General features: G+C 46.6%; 1 long non-coding RNA gene across 1 annotated transcript in view; it reads right to left on the bottom strand.

The window, feature by feature from the left end:
• LOC140458763 (uncharacterized) overlaps positions 1 to 12,528 on the bottom strand; it is a 56,184-nt gene that overhangs the window by 31,996 nt on the left and 11,660 nt on the right. Inside the window, exons 5-6 of the long non-coding RNA XR_011953664.1 lie at positions 10,913 to 11,021; positions 884 to 990 (exon numbers count right to left, since the gene is read on the bottom strand). This is a non-coding gene — a long non-coding RNA (uncharacterized lncRNA). The remainder of the gene's footprint in view (positions 1 to 883; positions 991 to 10,912; positions 11,022 to 12,528) is intronic.

Genomic DNA, 12,528 nt, shown 5'->3' with positions numbered 1-12,528 from the left:
CCAACACAACAACACAGGGCAGATCCAACTCAGCCAATTGTCCTCCATCAGTCCACACTCACTCAGCAGTGAGGTGATGGAAGGTGTCATCAACAGTGCTGTCAAGCAACTGCTCAGCAATAACCTGCTCAGCGATGCCCAGTTTGGGTTCTGCCAGGGCCACTCAGTTCCTGAGCTTGTTACAGACTTGATTCACAAACTGATAAACAGCTGAATGAGGTGAGGATGACAGGCCAGACCCCCTCCAGGTCCACTATTTCGACTTCAGTGCTATCACCTGACCTCACCACAGTCTCAGCTCATTTGCTGAAACTCTCATTCATTCCTTTTGTTAACTCTAGATTTCACTATCTAAACCCACTCCTGGCCAGCATCCCACATTCACCCTCCCGATAATCTCAAGAATATTGAAAACACTACTGCCGAACTGCTCACTTGTACCAAAACTTGCTGATCAATCAAAAGACTCCCATTTATAAGCAACAACCATTTACTTTCGCACCTTTGAATTAATTCCTGGCTGTAATCATTCCTATCTCCCTGCACCACACACCTTTTCATATCTCAATAACTCATTTTAGTTCAGACTCTCAATGATGTGTTTATTTTTGAGTTCTCCTGTGTGAATGTTTCTATAGACTCCAAGGGAACTTGGTCTGGAATCCCCACTCTAACTCTCTAAGATCTACTTTCTTCCTTTAAGGCATTCTTGAAAAACTGCTTATTTGGCAATGGTTTTGGTTACTGTACACAATATTCTCCATCTGTAGCCTTATGTCCAAACTTCTCAATAATATTTTTGTGAAATTAAAACCATGATGATTTGCACAGATATCTTCTACTCTTCAATATCGCTGAGTGAATAATCTGTAACGTCTCTTACCCAACCACATTGTGGGAGCACCTTCACCATACAAACTGCAGCAGTACAAGTCAGTCAAACATCACCCTCTCCACTGGCAACCAGGCTTTGGCATTGATCACTGGTTTCTGTGGAAGGAGAAATACACAGTTGATGTTTGAGGGAGTACAACATGAATTACAGGGAATGAAAATGGTGCAGAATTTGACTGTCAGAAATTGAAGGAAAATGCACTCGCTTATTGGAAAAAAGAATTCTTGACTGTCAAAGATATTGTGGAAAAAATAACATGATAATCGAACAGCGTATGGTCAGGAGCCAAGCAGCAGTGGACAATTCATTTACATTCCTGAAGAAGGGCTTCTGCCCAAAATGTCGATTCTCCTGCTCCTCGGATGCTGCCTGGCCTGCTGTGTTTTTCCAGCTCTACATTTTTCAATTCATTTACAAAACAGCTGTGAAAGTAATAGTAAAATACTATACCGAGCAAAAATACACCCATGAGAGACTGAGGAAGCTAGATAATGAACAAGTGGACATCAAAGAACCCAGAGGTGAACCAGAGCAGAGTTCACTTTTATGATCCCACAATCAAAGATGTCTAGCACAAAAACAGGCTTTTTCGGTCCAACCTATGCCAACCAGATATCCTAGCTTAATCTATCTAAATTAAATCCTATCTGCCACTTCTCAGCCCATTGGCCCATCTGACCAATATCCCACTGTACTCTGAGATAACCTTCTTCATTGTCCACAATACCTCCAATTTTGGGGTCACCTGCAAACTTACTAACTATACGGCCTCTATTCACATCCAAATCATTTAAATGAATGACGAAACAAATCCAGAAAAAAGTCCATTTCTCTGGGTTTGAATGTGCTCTGTGTAAATCCTGCCCTATGACTCTTTTTACTAGGGAAGGCTGTACAGACATCCCTCTGAACTTTGCCCCCTACAAAGCTGGCGGCCGCGCACGTGTCCAGTGACTCATTGCCCCGAATAAAGATGGCGGCGCTCACTCGGGCCGATTACTCAACGAGGCATATTCCCGTTTGCTGCAAAAACGGAACTGTAAAGTTTCAAATTTGTATTTTCCGATGTGTACCAAATGATTGTAAAACCTCTCAGACCATACCAACACCATTTCCCTCCCGCTTCCTGCTGTTTATTTCTTTCCTTACCGACAGCTCTCCGCACACACACACTCTGTACATCCGCGCCCACCGCGAGAATGATCACGTGGTATAGTCTAGTCCCGCCCTCATTCACTGATTGGCCGGAGGACCAACTGCCCCGCCAGGTCCTCCAGCTCCGCCCCTGCCTTTCCATTGGTCCGCCGCTGACATCAATCACTTCTTCGGTCCAACCTGTCTATGACAACCAGCTGTCCGAACCTAATCTATCTAAATTAAATCCTATCTGCCACTCCTCAGCCCATTGGCCCATCTGATCAATATCCCATTGTACTCTGAGATAACCTTCTTCATTGTCCACAAACCAACTGTTGGCTGGAGCTTGCACACGGCTTTTGTTGCTGTTTATCAGTTACAAGAGTGAGGGACAAAGTTAAAAATCACACAACCACCTGATGAAGGACCAGCAACATAGTGCTTCCAAATTAACCTGTTGGACTATAACCTGGTGTTCTGTGAATTTTAATTTTGTCCCTCCTAATCCAACACCAGCCCCTGCAACAAGCACCAAGACGTGGCTTGGCTGGCGGTGAGAAGGGTTCTGCCTGTGAGATCCTTTATGCACGCGCGGACTCTCTGCCGCACCGCACGCTGTCCTCGAAGTGGCTGCGGGGGGGAAGAGACTGTCACACACCTCCTTCTGGAATGTGCCTATGCAGAGGAAGTCTGGAGAGGAATGCAGTGTTGCTTGTCGAGGTTCGTCCCGAGCAGCGCCGTGACGCAGGACTCCGTGCTCTACAGCCTGTTCCCCGGGACTCACACCGAGACGAACATGAACTGCGCCTAGAGGATCATCAACTCGGTGAAGGACGCTCTCTGGGCGGTCCGAAACCTGTTGATCTTCCAGCTGAAGGAGTTGACCCTGACAGAGTGTTGCAGACTGGCACAGTCCAAGGTCCAAGACTACGTGTTGAGGGACACGCTGAAGCTTGGGGCAGCTGCCGCCAAGGTGCGGTGGGGAAAGACCACCGTGTAAGATCGGCCTGCCTAAAGAAGAACAAGGGGCCCATGCGGACGTTTTTTTGGGCTCTGCTGATGCCTCAGCCAAAAATATGTACAAGATTGAAAAATGCACAGGATTGTAAATGACAAGGATAAATTCGAATCTGTGTTTGTAAATGTGGACATATGTATGGCATGATCAAATGTACAGACCATCAAATCTTTTTATGAATAAAGTATATTTTTGAAATAAAAAAAAACACCAGCCCCTCCAAGTCACGAGTGACGGAGGCATGCATAACATAAGAACAAAAGATCGAGGAAAAGGAGAAGGCCATCCTGCCCTTCGAGCCTGCTCTACCATTCAATAAGATCATGGCTGATCATTTCGTGGATGCAGAACCATTTACCCACGTTCTCACCGTGTTCCTTAATTAATTATTTCTTTTTAAAAAAACTAACTTATCTTTAAAAACGTTCATTGAACCAGCATCAAATGCTTCCCTGGGCAATGCACTCCATCAAGGTCAAGACGTTCCTTCTCAATTCACTCCTAAATTTGCTGCCTCTAACCTTGTGGTGATGCCCTCTTGTCCTAGCTTCACCTGCCAGTGGAAACATCCTCTCTACTTCTATTTTATTCGTTCCATTCATTATTTTATATCTATCCATTCTTCTGAATTCCAATTAATATAATCTCAATCTACTCAGTCTCTGTTAAGTCAAACCTCTCACCTCTGTAATCAACATAGTTATCCTCCTCTGCACCCCCTCTAGTGCCGGTACATCCTTGAGCAAGAAAGGAGACAGAAACTGCATGCAGTACTCCAGGTGTGGCCTCACCAGCACCCAATACAGCTGGAACATAACCTCTGCTTTTAAACACGATCCCTTCAGCAATGAAGGCCAAAATTCCATTTGCTTTCTGAATTGATTGTTGTACCTGGTGACTAACCCTCCTGCAGAAGGATGTTCAGGTGCCTCTGCATAGCAAATAATGTAACTTTTTTAAAATTCAAGTAATAATCGTTTTATTAATGTTACTCCAACCAAAGAATATGACTTTACATTTATGAATATAATATTTCACTTGCCAAACCATTGCCCACTCACATGTATCTATGTTCCCCTGCAAAGTTTCCCAGTCCTCCACACACTTTGTCCTGCTACTCATCTTCGTCTAATATGCAAACTTTGACACCCTACATGTGGTCCCCAACTCCAAATCATCTGAATCACTTCTAAATAATTGCAGTCCCAACACTGATCCTCGAGGCACGCTACTAGTTACTGATTGCCAGCCAGAATAAGGCTTATTTATTCCCACTCTTTGCTTCCTGTTAGTCAACCAATCTTGTATCCATGCTAATACTCTATCCCATGCACCCTTATATAAAGCAACAGCCACTTGCGTGGCACACTGTTGAAGGCCTTTTGGAAATCCACGTACACCGCATCCACTGGGTCACTGTTGTCCACCTTGTTCAAAATGTCTTCATAGATTTCCAAACGATTTGTCAAGCATGACCTGCCCTTTGTGAATCCATGCTCTGTCTGCCCAATGGGACAATTTGTATCGGGATTCCCTGCTATTTCTTCCTTGATAATAGACCCAAACATCTTTCCAACTGCAGAGAATAAACTAACTAGTGTAGAATTCCCTATCTTTTGTCCACCGCCTTTTCTTACAGTCCTTCCTTTTCACTGGAATATGCCTTTGCTGAACACTTCCTAAAATGTCTTTGAAAATCTTTCACTGCTCATCAACTGTTCCACCATAAAATGTTTGTTTCCAGTCTACTTTATCCAGGTTCTCCCTCATTCTATTTTAGTTCCCCATGTTCAAGCACTGGACCAAGGTATTAGATTTTATCTTCGCACTGGAGAAGAAAGTGAGGACTGCAGATGCTGGAGCTCAGAGCTGAAAATGTGTTGCTGGAAAAGCGCAGCAGGTCAGGCAGCATCCAAGGAACAGGAGAATCGACGTTTTGGGCATAAGCCCTTCTTCAGGAATGAGGAAAGTGTGTCCAGCAGGCTAAGATAAAAGGTAGGGAGGAGGGATTTGGGGAAGGGGCGTTGGAAATGCGATAGGTGGAAGGAGGTCAAAGTGAGGGTGATAGGCCGGAGTGGGGGTGGGGGCGGAGAGGTCAGGAAAAAGTTTGCAGGCTAGGAAGGCGGAGCTGAGTTCGAGGGATTTGACTGAGAGAAGGTGGGGGGAGGAGAAATGAGGAAACTGGACAAATCGGAATTCATCCCTTGTGGTTGGAGGGTTCCTAGGCGGAAGATGGGGTGCTCTTCCTCCAACCGTCGTGTTGCTATGGTCTGACAATGGAGGAGTCCAAGGACCTGCATGTGCTTGGAGTGGGAGGGAGAGTTGAAGTGTTGAGCCACAGTGGTTGTGTTGGTTGGTCCAGGTGTCCCAGAGGTGTTTTCTGAAACGTTCCGCAAGTAGGCGGCCTGTCTCCCCAATATAGAGGAGGCCACATCGGGTGCAACGGATGCAGTAAATGATGTGTGTGGAGGTGCAGGTGAATTTGTGGTGGATATGTAAGTATCCCTTGGGGCCTTGGAGGGAAGTAAGGGGTGGGGGGTGGGAGGTGTGGGCGCAGGTTTTGCATTTCTTGCGGTTGCAGGGGAAGGTGCTGGGAGTGGAGGTTGGGTTGGTGGGGGGTGTGGACCTGACGAGGGAGTCATGGAGGGAGTGGTCTTTTCGGAACGCTGATAGGGGAGGGGAGGGAAATATATCCCTGGGCGTGGGGTCCATTTGGAGGTGGCTGAAATGATGACGGTTGATACGCTGTATATGGAGGTTGGTGGGGTGTTAGGTGAGGACCAGTGGGGTTCTGTCCTGGTGGTGGTTGGAGGGGCGGGGCTCAAGGGTGGAGGAGCAGGAAGTGGAGGAGATGCGGTGTAGGGCATCGTCGACCACATCTGGGGGGAAATTGCGGTCTTTGAAGAAGGATGCCATCTGGGTTGTACGGTATTGGAACTGGTCCTCCTGGGAGCAGATGCGGTGGAGACGAAGGAATTTGGAATATGGGATGGCGTTTTTTACAGGGGTCAGGGTGGGAGGAGGTGTAGTCTAGGTAGCTGTGGGAGTCGGTCGGTTTATAGTAAATGTCCGTGTTGATTCGGTCGCCCGAGATAGAAATGGAAAGATCTAGGAAGGGGAGGGAGGAGTCTGAGACAGTCCAGGTGAATTTGAGGTCGGGGTGGAAGGTGCTGGTAAAGTGGATGAACTGTTCAACCTCCTCGTGGGAGCATGAGGCAGCGCCGATACAGTCATTGATGTAGCGGAGGAAAAGGTGGAGAGTAGTGCCAGTGTAGTTGCGGAAGATGTTCCACATATCCTACGAAGAAGCAGGCATAGCTGGGGCCATGCGGGTGCTCATGGCTACTCCTTTGGTTTGGAGGAAATGGGAAGATTGGAAAGAGAAGTTGTTCAGGGTGAGGACCAGTTCAGTCAGTCGAAGGAGGGTGTCAGTGGAAGGATACTGGTTGGTACAGTGGGAAAGGAAGAAGCGGAGGGCTTTGAGTTCTTCGTGACGGGGAATGGAGGTGTATAGGAACTGGTGAAGATAAGGCGTTGGGGGCCGGGGAAACAAAAATCATGGAGGAGGTAGAGGGCGTGGGTGGTGTCCCGAACATAGGTGGGGAGTTCTTGGACTAAGGGGGACAGGACCGTGTCGAGGTATGCAGAGATGAGTTCGGTGGGGTAGAATCAGTCTGAGACAATGAGTCGGCCGGGGCAGTCATGTTTGTGGATTTTGAGCAGGAGGTAGAAACTGGCAGTGTGGGGTTGAGGGACTATGGGGTTGGAGGCAGTGGATGGGAGATCCCCTGAGGTGATGAGGTTATGGATGGTCTGGGAGATGATGGTTTGGTGGTGGGAGGTGGGGTCATGTTCAAGAGGGCAGTAGGAGGAGGTGTCCACAAGCTGGCGTTTAGCCTCAGCGGTCTAAAGGTCGGTGCGCCAAACTACTACTCCCTTGTCTGCCAGTTTGATAGTGAGGTTGGGGTTGGAACGGATGGAGTGGAAGGCTGCACGTCCCGAGGTGAGAGGTTGGAGTGGGTGAGAGGGGTGGAGAAGTTGAGGCGGTTAATGTCGCAGCGGCAGTTGGCTATGAAGAGATCGAGGGCAGGTAATTTATCTTCACACCTCTCCATATGTATTCTAACTTCAACTATACAGTGATCACTTCTTCCAAGAGGATTCCTAATTCTGAGGTCATTAATTATTCCTGTCTCATTGCACAGGGGCCAGATCTTGGATAGCTTGCTCCTTGTCGGTTACATTTCATACTGTTCAAAAAAACTATCATGTATACACTTAATGAACTCCTCAAGGCTACCCTGACTGAGCTGGTTCGACCAATCTACATGTAGATTAAAATCACCCATGGTAATAGACATGCCATTTTTACAGGCATCAGTTATTTCTTTGTTTATTGTCCATCCCAATGTGATGTTATTATTTGGCCGACACAATGCGCCTATCAGTGACTTTCTTGTTAGAATTTTGAAAGCATCATTTCTGTTTCCCCTAATGTACAGCAATAACAACAACTACTTGCTTTATATGGAATCTTTCACAATGGCAAATCTCCTAAGGTGTTTCATGGATGATCAAAACATTGATTAAGGAGAATGATTTTAAAATACATCTTAAAAGAGGCTAGAGAAGGTTAGGGAGGGTATTCCACAGACTTCTGCTCTTGACAGCTCCAATTGTGGAGTGATGCAGGTGGGGTGGGGTGGGTTGAAAAGGGAACGTGCAAAAGGGAAATGGAGGAGCGTAGGCAGTGCATAAGGTCTTAAGGACAGAGGAGGTTCCAGACTGAGTCTGTCTGTCATAGACAGTATGGCTGCCTCATGGAATTTGAAGCACCACAATGGGCCCATGCATGTCATGTTAGTCAAGGATAGTATAACGGTGGCTGAGAGAACATTTGATGAGGACTTGTCTACTGAAGTAGCGTGGGCTGAGGTTAGAAACAGGAGAGGGGAGGTCACATTGCTTGGATTTTTTATAGGCCACCACAGAGTTCCAGGGAGGGGGAAGAGAGGATTAGAAAAATTACTCTGGGTAGGAGTGAAAGTAACATGGTGGTGGTTATGGAAGACTTTAACTTCCCCAACATTGACTGGAAATGCTAAAACTCTAGTACATTGGATGGATTATTTTTTGTCCAATGTGTACAGGAGGGTTTCCTGACACAGTATGTCAAAGTGCTGACAAGAGGGGAGGCCACATTGGATCTGGTGCTTGGTCATGAACCAGACTCGGTGTTTGATTTAGGTGTAGGTGAGCACTTTGGAGAGAGTGATCATAATTCAGTTATGTTTAGTTTAGCAATGAAAATGGATAGGTACATGCCACAGGTGAAGACTTATCAATGGGGCAGTGGCAATTATAATGCGATTCTGCAAGAATTCGGATGCATAGGATGGGGTAGCGAAATGCAGTGGATGCAGACAATGGAAATGTGGAGCTGGTTTAAGGAACAGATATTGTGTGTCCTTGATAGGTATGTCCCTGTCAGGCAGGGAGGAAGTGATAAGGTAAGGGAACCGTGGTTTACCACAGAAATTGCATCTCTTGTTAAGAAGAAATTGGAGGCTTATGTGTTGATGAGACAAATGGTACAGATGAGGTGATGGAGACTTACAGATCAGCTCGGGAGGATTTAAAGAGAGTTAAGAAGAGCAAAGAGAGGACATGAGCAGTCTTTAGCAAATAGAATAAAGGAGAACCCTAAAGCTTTCTATAGGTATGTGAGGAATAAACGATAGGGTAGGAATAGGGCCAATCAAAGACAGAAGTGGGAAGTTGAGTGTGGACACTGTGCAAATCGGAGAGGTGCTAAACAAACATTTCTCATTGGTTTTCACTCAGGAAAATTAGAATATTGTAGAAAATAATGAGGTAGAAGATGTTAGACTAGAAAGGATCGAGGTAGTTACGAACAGATGTTATCAATTCCAGAAGGATTGAAAGTAGACAAGTCCCCTGGGCTAGATGGGATTTATCCGTAGATTGTCTGGGAAGCTAGGGAGAAGTTAGCAAAGACTTCAGCTTTGATATTGAGTTGTCATTGCCTACAGGTTCAGTACCAGAGGACTGGATGATTGCAAATGTTATGCCCTTGATCAAGAAGGGCAGTAGAGATGACCCAGGTAATTATATACCAGTGAGCCTTACTTCTGTTGTAGGATAGGTTTTGGAAAGGATTATAAGAGACACCATTTGTAATCATCTGGCAAACAACAATATGATTTCAGATCGTCAATATGGTTTCGTCAAGGGCAGGTCGTGTCTCACAAACCTCATTGAGTTTTTCGAGAAACACACAGAGTAATAGACATGTAAACAGCTCCATATTTTGTTGACTCACATTTCTGGGATGTCAGGACTGATGGCTGAACAGGGACTCAATCTTCGTTTAATCCTCCTTTCCTTTGGCTTTCTGAGCCGCTAACTACATCACTAATATTCTACCTCCTATTCCCTGTCCTGAATCTGACCCATCTAAGCCTACACTTTAGTTCCCAACCCCTGCCAGACTAGTTACAAACTCACCAATAGAACTGGCAAAAGCCCCCACCAGATTTGTCTCAGCTCTGCCCAGGGGTAAACGGTCAGGCTGGTACAGGTCCCATCCAGAAACAGTCCCAGTGCCTGAAGAATCAAAACCCTTCTCTGGTACACCATTTCCCCAGCCACACATCCAGCTGATCTACCTTCTCATTCCTGCTCTCATTAGCACATGGCACTGGGAGTAAGTCTGACATTATTACATTTCAGGAGCTACATTTTAATGTATCTCTGCTCTCCCTATGTCCAGCTGTCAGGCCGTCATCCCTCTGTTTAGCGATGTTGTTGGTATCTGTGTGTTGCACCACCACGGCCTGTTTACCCTCCAGCTCCAGAATGTCCTGCAGCCACTCCATGATATCATGGATCTTGGCCCCAGGGAGAATACATACCATCCTCGATTCATGTCTGTGGGCACAGAAGTGCCTGGCTGTACCCCTGAATATTGAATCCCCTGTCACTATAGCCCTGCCACTTGCAGTCCTCTTGTTCTGAGCAGAGCTCTCTGTGGTGTCATGAACCTGGCTGTTGCTGATTTCCCGAGAAGCCACCCACCCATTCCCACCCTTACAGAATCCCAAGTGGTATACAGTATCTGTATGAGAAGGGGATAACAACAGGGGACTCCTGTACTCACTTCCTGAGCCTTTTACTTGATCTGATGTTCACCCATTCCCTTTCTGCCTGTGTAACCCTCACCTGCAGGGTGACTAACTCACTAAACGTGCTGTCCATAACATTCTCAGTATTGCAGATGCTCCACAGTGAGTCCACTCCAAGCTCCAGCTTTGAAAAGCAGTTTCCCAGTAGCTGCAGATGGGAACCCTTGCTGCACAAATAGCCGTCAGGGACACTGGAAGCGGCCCTTATTTCCCACATTGTGCAAGAGGAGCACACCACGGGTCTGAGGGCTCCTGTCACAACGTCTCTCTACATTCATCTAGTTACTCCCATTAAGAGAATTTAAATGAGTGAGTAACCTTCCTTCACTTCAAACATGTCCATTATAATAACAAAAAAAAATCTTTACTTAAGCTGATATGTCATACTTTAAACACTTAAATACTCCACAGGTACAGATTACAGATTAACATTATAAAGTGGATGATTGATTCTAAATCTGACAGTTCCTGCAAAAAGACGAGGTGTAATTTGGATAAATCTGTGCTCTCTCTCGGGCCAATACCTCCTTCCACAGCTAGGGGGCCAAGAATTGAACACACAGCCCAAGGGTGATCCAACCATGAACTCGAACATCTTTCTGCTTTTGGCTTGACAAAAATATTGAAGATATTTTCCCACAAACAGAACAGACAAACCTTTCTCGTTCCACAGTGAAATCCCAATGATATTCAGATCCTGAGGACTCTGCTGATTGTAGAAACTTGTTTATTGAGATCCCAGTCTCAATTATTCTCAATTAATATCCTATAAAATGAATTCACAAAACAAAGCTCACAGTCAGTGCAAGATGAATAGTGAAGACAAACACTTCTCTCGGTACGTGTTTAATGTGTAAATGCTCCTCTTTAAATCACCCCTCCCCCACCCAGGAAGAGGACACATTCATGCTCCTTGCTGTACCTTGCCCCAAATAAAGATGGTGGCTAAAACCCAGGACCTCTCACTGCCTGAGGCCCTTTGCTGCAAATGTGGGACCAAGAGTTTCTAATTCAGACTAACGACCTGCCCAGAGTGTAACTAAACCCACCCAGTCTACACTGATACATTCCATCCGGTTTCTGCTGCCACTCTCCCCTTTCCCCTTTCCGCCTCCTACACACACCATGGGTTACCGCGGGTCCAGTGACCCTTCCTCAGAACAGATGACAGCTGGGAAAATTAGAATCCCTTCAGGAAACAGGCCCTTTGACCCAACAATTCCACACCCACCCTCCGAAGTTTATCCCACCCAGACCCATTCTCCTATTCTATTACTCTCCATTTCCCCCGAACTAATGCACATCCCTGAACCCTACGGGAACCTTAGCTGGGCCAATTCACCGAACCTACAGATCTTTGGGCTACAGGAGATAGGGGTTAAAGAGTAAATAATAGGTGGGGACAGAGCCCAAAGAGACACAGGAACATTTGGAAAGACAAAGGAGTGGGAAGTTGGAAAGTTGTTAATGGAGGAGACAGGAACCTTCTAGCATTTCAGTGGCGGTGGTGGAAATGGTAGCTACATTGTGCCTGCAAAAAAGACCCTGAGCTTCCAGTTGCCTGCTCTTTAACACACAAGACTGTTCCCTGTCCAACATCTCTGTCTCATGCTTACTGCAGTGTTCCAGTGAAGCTTGATGCAAGCTGGAAGAACACTTCAGAACATACCCAAATGGCTTCCTATTTCAAGGACTGCAATTTCCCCTCACATGTGGTCAACAATGCCCTCCAGTGTATCTCCTCCACTTCCCACACCACTGCCCTTGAACCCCACCCCTCCAAATGCAACAAAGATGGAATCCCACCATCCTCACCTTCCACCCATAAACAACGCGTCATCCTCTGCTCTTTCCACCATCAGATCCAACCCCCTGAGATATATTTCCCTCCCCTCCCCTTTCAGCATTCCACAGAGACCATACCTTCTGTGACTTCCACGTTAGATCCACAGTCCCCACCAACCCACCCTACACTCCAGGTACCTTCGCTTGCCACTGCAAGAGGTGGAAAACCTGTGCCCACACCTTCCCCTCACCTCCATCCAAGGCACCACTGGATCCTCCCACATCCAGCAGAGAATTCCCTGCCCACCCAAACACCTCACCTATTGTGTCCCTTGCTCTCAGGACGCCAAATTGTGGAATATTTCAGGGAACATTTCTGGGACACATGCACCAACCAACCCCACCTCCCTGTGGCCGACCACTTCGGCTACCCCTCACCCCCTCCGTCACCACGCTGCAAAGGACATGCAAGCCCTCCATCCCAAATC

This window comes from Chiloscyllium punctatum, chromosome 34, assembly GCF_047496795.1.
Source record: "Chiloscyllium punctatum isolate Juve2018m chromosome 34, sChiPun1.3, whole genome shotgun sequence".
NCBI lineage: Eukaryota > Metazoa > Chordata > Chondrichthyes > Orectolobiformes > Hemiscylliidae > Chiloscyllium > Chiloscyllium punctatum.
The sequence above is the reverse complement of the archived record's forward strand: the minus strand, read 5'-3'. Positions and strand labels throughout refer to the sequence as shown.